This window comes from Homarus americanus, unplaced genomic scaffold (assembly GCF_018991925.1).
Source record: "Homarus americanus isolate GMGI-L3 unplaced genomic scaffold, GMGI_Hamer_2.0 scaffold2224, whole genome shotgun sequence".
NCBI classification, from domain to species: Eukaryota; Metazoa; Arthropoda; class Malacostraca; order Decapoda; family Nephropidae; genus Homarus; species Homarus americanus.
In genome coordinates, this window is record NW_024712260.1 from 275,507 (window position 1) to 283,829 (window position 8,323).

General features: G+C 30.0%; 1 protein-coding gene across 5 annotated transcripts in view; it reads left to right on the forward strand.

Moving 5' to 3' along the window:
* The window catches only part of LOC121859577 (serine/arginine repetitive matrix protein 2-like), a 30,131-nt gene extending 25,065 nt beyond the window's left edge, over positions 1 to 5,066 (forward strand). For all 5 annotated transcript variants that reach the window (XR_006087676.1, XM_042356517.1, XM_042356545.1 and 2 more), the window contains one exon: positions 3,069 to 5,066. The gene's annotated coding sequence lies outside the window, so the exon portion shown is untranslated. The remainder of the gene's footprint in view (positions 1 to 3,068) is intronic.
* The last annotated feature ends 3,257 nt before the right edge of the window (positions 5,067 to 8,323 follow it).

Consider the following 8,323-nt stretch of genomic DNA (forward strand, 5'->3'; position numbering starts at 1 on the left):
TAAACTCTGACTCAGTTGGTGTTGTATCATTTCATTGGTGCAAAAATTTTAGTTTTCTTGGTCCAAGAGCTTATTTATATATATATATATATATATATATATATATATATATATATATATATATATATATATATATATATATATATATATATATATATATATATATATATATATATATATATATATATATATATATATATGTTTTTATATGTATCGTGGTCCCAAACATTTATTGTATTAATTTTTTTACACAGTTATACACATTCATTAATTTTGAACAAGGAAGTGCATGCAGCTAGGAATAAAATTCAAGTTTTGTTCATATATTTTAAAGATGTTATACAGTATACTGTAATATAATTCTTTGGTAAGGTGTAAGAAGTACCCACAATCCACTGTAGCTAATTTACAAAATATAATAACATACAAACTCAGGAGCAAAAAGTTTCCACTACATACTTTAATGAAATGGTACAAATTAATCTACTTGATTAGATTTATAAATATAAAAACATTTAACATAGCTTATAAGAATAATCAATCTATATTAGATTTTACAGTGCAGTATTGATAATACTTTTAGGAGCTTTTTATACAGTATTTTAATACTGAATATGCCTATTGGAAGTGTTCAATGAATCATTTTACTGTGCAAAACAGTTCACAACTTGAATGCTGCTATCATTTTATAAATTCATTTTGGGATTGGATATACCGGTAGTTAGCAGAACCAAGAAGTAGATTAGTTTATCATGAGTAATACACTACTGTATATTTTAGGGTATAATTAATATGCATAACTGCAAATCTATAGGTTTATGTTTAATATTGTTAGAGTACTGTAATAATTTATAATGAACATTATGAAAATAGTCTTATCAAACAATTTGTTCTTTGGACTGCAAAAGAGCACTACCATCTCAGATATTCATTATTTACAAAGAAATTTTATGGCCAATGGGTCAGACAAGTCACCTATGAGGTTCCCCTCCATAACACACCCTGGCAGACGATGCTTTGTTCAAAGGATATACCGCTTTCTGGTGGCCATAGAATAGAATTTTATACCTCATTCCTCAAACTTTCCTCTCCATGAATGGCTCTTCCTGCTACAGTGTAAGGGTGCTGCTCTGATGCATAGTACAGTATTTATTACCTTATGGGTGACCCCTCCACTCTGGCAAATGTTCTCTTTGCATTTCATTCAGGACTGAAAATTGGGTTGTTGCAAAAAAAATTATAAAAAGACTTTGTATGCTAAACTGTGTAAGTGCCCTCATTCAAATATCTATAGTTTAATAGCAAATACAAAATGGTAGCCCATATTTAAGCTGCACATCTTTATGAAAATAGTTTGGTACTTGCTAACTTGTACAGTACATGAAAATTTTAAGAACTGTGCAAGTATGTAGAACTTATAAGCAGTACTGGATATAATTTTCATCAACTATACATTTTTACTCACTCCTCAAGACTCCCTCATTTTGACATTAAATTTGTGTTACATTGTAGGCCTCGAGTTTCCCTGCCCAAATATGATTTTTTTTCTATTTAGTACTGTATATATATATATATATATATATATATATATATATATATATATATATATATATATATATATATATATATATATATATATATATATATATATATATATATATATATATATATATATATATGTAATTTTCTTGTAAATAGGAAGTGTATTGTCTGTTTTTGCTGATAGGTAATTGAAAAGTGTTGATTAATGGGTATTACACAAGAATATGTTCATGTTTTTTGCCAGCTTCACAATTGGCAACTAAAAAAAAAGTGTCAAAATATGTATCAATGGAGTAGTTAAACTCCTGTTAAACATATCAGAAGAGTTGTAATGGTTTATATGTACAGTACAGTATCATAAAACATCGTAAGTTACATGTTGTGAAAAATAGGGTCAGCCATGTATTGTTTGATAATTAATTTTAACAACTACAGTATACAGGTACAGGATATATTTTTTTATTAACACTTTAGTTTCATAGATTTTGCAATAGGAGGAATATTTATAGTGGATAGATTACAAAGACAAGGACTGTACATATACAGTAATTGCTTTTAAGGTATATGATATACCACCATGTGTATGTTAGAGAGGGTCGATGATGGTTGCTTGTGCAGAACTTGTATCGTCAAGCTCCTACACCATCAACTTGTTACAGGAACCTGTTGTATATATGCCATGAAATTTCCAAGTCATCATCATGGAAGTCGTTCAAATCTTGAATTATTTCTACCATAGCAGAAGAGATGTTGCAAAATGCAATTGTGAGAAGTAGAGCACACTATTCACAAATGATGAAACAAATTTAACTTAATCGGTGAGATAACTGACTGAATGTTGATAAGACTTTTTTTTATTAAAGATTGAGAAGATTGATGTTCAGTGTTTATTGAAGGCAGGGCAGCAATCATGTTGCTCTGAACATTTAGATATTGTTTTGCAAGATCTCAGTGATGGATGTATTATCATAATTGACAGTATTGTGCAACTTAAATGGTATATTAAATATAAATATAAATATGTAATGTTATGTGTCCACCCAAGTCTGTAAATTTTGGGTTCAGTCTGCTCATGAAGTGATAAGTTTTGCTTATTAAACCACTTATATGCCAAAGTTATATTTAATGCTCTAATTTATTAAGGAAATTGGGAAGGTTATTGACAAAATTGTAATGTCGCCAAAAAATGCCCGTATCCAATATGTGATACTAATAGTACAAAGAAATTATCTTATGTACAAATTAATTGTAATGTGAAAGGTGAACCTGCAGCACTAAAGTTGCAGAAGTTTGTAACCACTGCATTTTACCAATATAATTGTACAAAGCAAATATGTATAGTATTTTAAAAATGTACAGTATACTGTGCCAAGATCAATTTTATAAGCTTCTGTATATTATTCCCAAAAATTGCTCATTGTAGATCAGTTTTACTTTGAATGTTCCAAGTAATCATTATTTTCTCCCACAGTTGCCTGGAGGCATTATTCACTGACCATATGCATCTGCCATTCTTGTCTTTGCAGTTTCTAGGTTGGCGCGTTTCTAAGAGGCTGCTCCACATGACCTGGGTGGCTCTCACCCCCTTCTTCTGTACCTGGAACATGTCCTTGCCTCAGTTCTAGAGTGTGCCAGAACCAGAGCAGAACCACAAGTGTTGTGTACAGTATGTGTGAATTATACCCACTCATATCCAAACCAGAGCCACAAGTGTGTGTGAATGTGTGTGTTTGTGCGTGTATGAGAGCAAGCTCACTTGTGCAAGATGTTTTTTTCGTTTCGTGTATATAGATATAATAATTTACATGATTTTCTGTTCAAAAATATTTGTAATATCTTAAAGGGAGTCAAGTGTATATTTGAGTTGATAGGTGGAATACAGATATAATGATACAGAATGTGGTATCCTAAAATACCCATAATCTGATAGAAAGGACATGTTTAATAGACTAGCAATATATTTACAAGCAGTGTAAACAAATTGTCTCTGAAGTTAGCACATGATAACTGACAAAATCTATGTCATCAATGCTTTGTGCTATTCTTTATGTAGAAAACTTAATTAATGCTAATTAAATTGTTCATGTAGCTCATGTGAAATGAGTATTATTTTTAAAGAAACAGAGTATCATCATTTGAAGGTGCATTGTGGTAGTGAATAGGAAAGGATGTAAATAGTGTAACTTTTGAAGATGCTTTAGTTTTCGTTTTTTTATAATCAATACTTCTGACTCACACAACTCAAATATATTTATGGAATTACGGTAGCTTACAATGATGACCTTTTATTTGTTGTAAGATGTATACAGTGTTTAACTAATTAAAAAAAGTCTCCTATCAAAGAGCAGCTGTGGCTTATCAGTCCTGCTTTCTCTTTTTTCTATATATAACATCAACTATTTACATTTTTTCTTTTTCATTGTCGGCATTTGTATGAAAGTCTGTGTAGTGTAGTGTGTGAAACATCTTGTATCAGTGCCATGGAAGGAGTTAAGTACTGTATTTAAATGTTTTTCCTCGTGTTGAGAATCAAGGCATTATTTCATCCATTCATTCCATCTTCACACCTATTGTCATGATAAGCAGAGTTTGCAGCCATCAAGCCACATATACCATATTATTGTTGTTTTTTTGCCATTTGACCTCATTGTATTAATATTCTAAAGAAAATCATTTCTCTTGATTATTATTGTAGTCAAAACTTTTATATCCCAGTCACTCAGTACAGTATTTTTATGTTTATTATGATAAAGGTGTTTCCATAGATAAATATTTGTAATATCAAGTAAATTACTCATCTTCATTTATTTTTGTGAAATTATTTCAATACTGTAGTTATTTCATTTGAGAAACATGGAGGAGGTGGTGGGTCATAGAATTAATACTGTTATATATCAGTTCAGTATTTAGTGATTGATGATGTAGAGCTTTATGTCAGCTATTTCACTCAGAAGAATTGAGTTTTAAACATATACACTAGCCTGGTTATCTAATTAGTGGTACAGTTCTGCTAATGCTTCTTAGGATAAATAAACACATTTGGTCATTACTCTGATGAATATAGTTGATAATGAACTTCATTTTTAACATTTTTGTTATTATTTATATATACTGTATTAAGCATTTCAAAATAAAAATTTTGCATTAGCTGTTGATCTGCAAGGCTATGAATTATTTTTATATTGTTATTACTGTCATAATAATTTTTCATCTTTGTATTTCTTTCTTGGTAATTTTTATTTTAATTTACTGCATCTATTACAAGAGCCTCCAACATATTGCTTTTTTCTTTTCTTTTTTTTTTTACCCAAAAAAGAACAATCACATATGCCTTATGCCGTGGAATATCACCTCCTCTAGTACCTCTTAAATTTTTACATGGTTTAGTTTTCAGATCAACTGTAACGCTTCTTGCCATTAGTTCACTTGTTATTTAAATTGATATTTTAGTTTAATCCATCTATCACCTTCAGGTTCCATATTTTGAAAGCATTGTACTTCCATGAATAAATTGGTTATTTTGATGATATTTTCATTTAATCCTTTAACTATATATATATATATATATATATATATATATATATATATACAGTATATATATATACAGTATATATACAGTATATATATATAATATATACAGTATATATATATAATATATACAATATATATATATATATATTATTATATCTTTTAGTAACCTGAAGGAAAACTGAGTTCCCAAAACTTTAAATGTAATTCACATCTTCAGGGGTGATACAGATTATGATACCAAACCAGTTTTATATATATATATATATATATATATATATATATATATATATATATATATATATATATATATATATATATATATATATATATATATATATATATATATATATATATATATACAAAGGACGGTAAGATCAAGTCCACAGTGGTCAGGTATAGGTAATGACCCTACTAATCTTCACAATCCACATTTAGGGAAAGTAGATAACCAACTTTCCCGGAAAGTAGATATTTCCCATTTTCTATGATAAGTAGATAACCAACTTTCCCAGAAAGTAGATACTTCCCATTTTCTGTGATACAAATTTCCTGTTTTCTATGATAATCTACTTTGAAAAATTAGGTAATATTTCCCCAAAAGTAGATTATCGACTTTTGGGGAAATATTACCTAATTTTCCGAAGAAGATTATCATAGAAAACGGGAAATTAGTATCACAGAAAATGGGAAATATCTACTTTCTGGGAAAGTTGGTTATCTACTTATCACAGAAAATGGGAAATTTGTATCAAAGAAAATGGGAAATATCTACTTTCTGGGAAAGTTGGTTATCTACTTTCCCAAAATGTAGATTATCTACTTTTCAATAAAGTAGATTATCGACTTTTCGGGGAAAAAGATTATCGACTTTTGGGGAAATCTTACCTAATTTTCTGAAGTAGATTATCATAGAAAACGGGAAATTTGTATTACAGAAAATGGGAAATATCTACTTTCTGGGAAAGTTGGTTATCTACTTATCACAGAAAACGGGAAATTTGCATCATAGAAAATGGGAAATATCTACTTTCCGGGAAAGTTGGTTATCTACTTTCCCGAAAAGTAGATTATCTACTTTTCAGGAAAGTAGATTATCGACTTTTCCGGGAAGTAGACTATCGACTTTTGGGGAAATATTACCTAATTTTCTGAAGTAGATTATCATAGAAAACGGGAAATTTGTATTATAGAAAATGGGAAATATCTACTTTCTGGGAAAGTTGGTTATCTACTTATCACAGAAAACGGGAAATTTGTATCAAAGAAAATGGGAAATATCTACTTTCTGGGAAAGTTGGTTATCTACTTTCCCAAAATGTAGATTATCTACTTTTCAATAAAGTAGATTATCGAATTTTCGGGGAAGTAGATTATCGACTTTTGGGGAAATCTTACCTAATTTTCTGAAGTAGATTATCATAGAAAAAGGGAAATTTGTATTACAGAAAATGGGAAATATCTACTTTCTGGGAAAGTTGGTTATCTACTTATCACAGAAAACGGGAAATTTGTATCATAGAAAATGGGAAATATCTACTTTCCGGTCAAGTTGGTTATCTACTTTCCCGAAAAGTAGATTATCTACTTTTCAATAAAGTAGATTATCGACTTTTGGGGAAATATTACCTAATTTTCTGAAGTAGATTATCATAGAAAACGGGAAATTTGTATTACAGAAAATGGGAAATATCTACTTTCTGGGAAAGTCGGTTATCTACTTATCACAGAAAACGGGAAATTTGTATCATAGAAAATGGGAAATATCTACTTTCCGGGAAAGTTGGTTATCTACTTTCCCATAAAGTAGATTATCTACTTTTCAATAAAGTATTTTATCGACTTTTCGGGGAAGTAGATTATCGACTTTTGGGGAAATATTACCCAATTTTCTGAAGTAGATTATCATAGAAAACGGGAAATGTGTATTACAGAAAATGGGAAATATCTACTTTCTGGGAAAGTTGGTTATCTATTTATCACAGAAAACGGGAAATTTGCATCATAGAAAATGGGAAATATCTACTTAATGGGAAAGTTGGTTATCTACTTTCCCGAAAAGTAGATTATCTACTTTTCAGGAAAGTAGATTATCGACTTTTCCGGGAAGTAGACTATCGACTTTTGGGGAAATATTACCTAATTTTCTGAAGTAGATTATCATAGAAAACGGGAAATTTGTATTACAGAAAATGGGAAATATCTACTTTCTGGGAAAGTCGGTTACCTACTTATCATAGAAAACGGGAAAATTGTATCATAGAAAATGGGAAATATCTACTTTCCGGGAAAGTTGGTTATCTACTTTCCCATAAAGTAGATTATCTACTTTTCAATAAAGTATTTTATCGACTTTTCGGGGAAGTAGATTATCGACTTTTGGGGAAATATTACCCAATTTTCTGAAGTAGATTATCATAGAAAACGGGAAATGTGTATTACAGTAAATGGGAAATATCTACTTTCTGGGAAAGTTGGTTATCTACTTATCACAGAAAACGGGAAATTTGCATCATAGAAAATGGGAAATATCTACTTTCTGGGAAAGTTGGTTATCTACTTTCCCGAAAAGTAGATTATCTACTTTTCAATAAAGTAGATTATCGACTTTTCGGGGAAGTAGATTATCGACTTTTGGGGAAATATTACCCAATTTTCTGAAGTAGATTATCATAGAAAACGGGAAATTTGTATTACAGAAAATGGGAAATATCTACTTTCTGGGAAAGTTGGTTATCTACTTATCACAGAAAACGGGAAATTTGTATCATAGAAAATGGGAAATATCTACTTTCCGGGAAAGTTGGTTATCTACTTTCCCGAAAAGTAGAATATCTACTTTAAAGGAAAGTAGATTATCGACTTTTCGGGAAGTTATCAACTTTTGGGGAAATATTACCTATTTTTCCGAAGTAGATTATCAGAGAAAACGGGAAATTTGTATCACAGAAAATGGGAAATATCTACTTTCTGGGAAAGTTGGTTATCTACTTCTCATAGAAAACGGGAAATTTGTATCAGAAAATGGGAAAATATCTACTTCCTCGAAGTCAATAATCTACTTTCCTGAAAAGTAGATAATCTACTTTTCGGGAAAGTAGATTATCGAATTTCGGGGAAGTAGATTATCGACTTTGTGAAATCTTACCTAATTTTCTGAAGTAGATTATCATAGAAAACGGAAATTTGTATTACAGAAAATGGGAAATAAGTCCATTTCGGGGAAAGTTGGTTATCTACTTATCACAAGAAA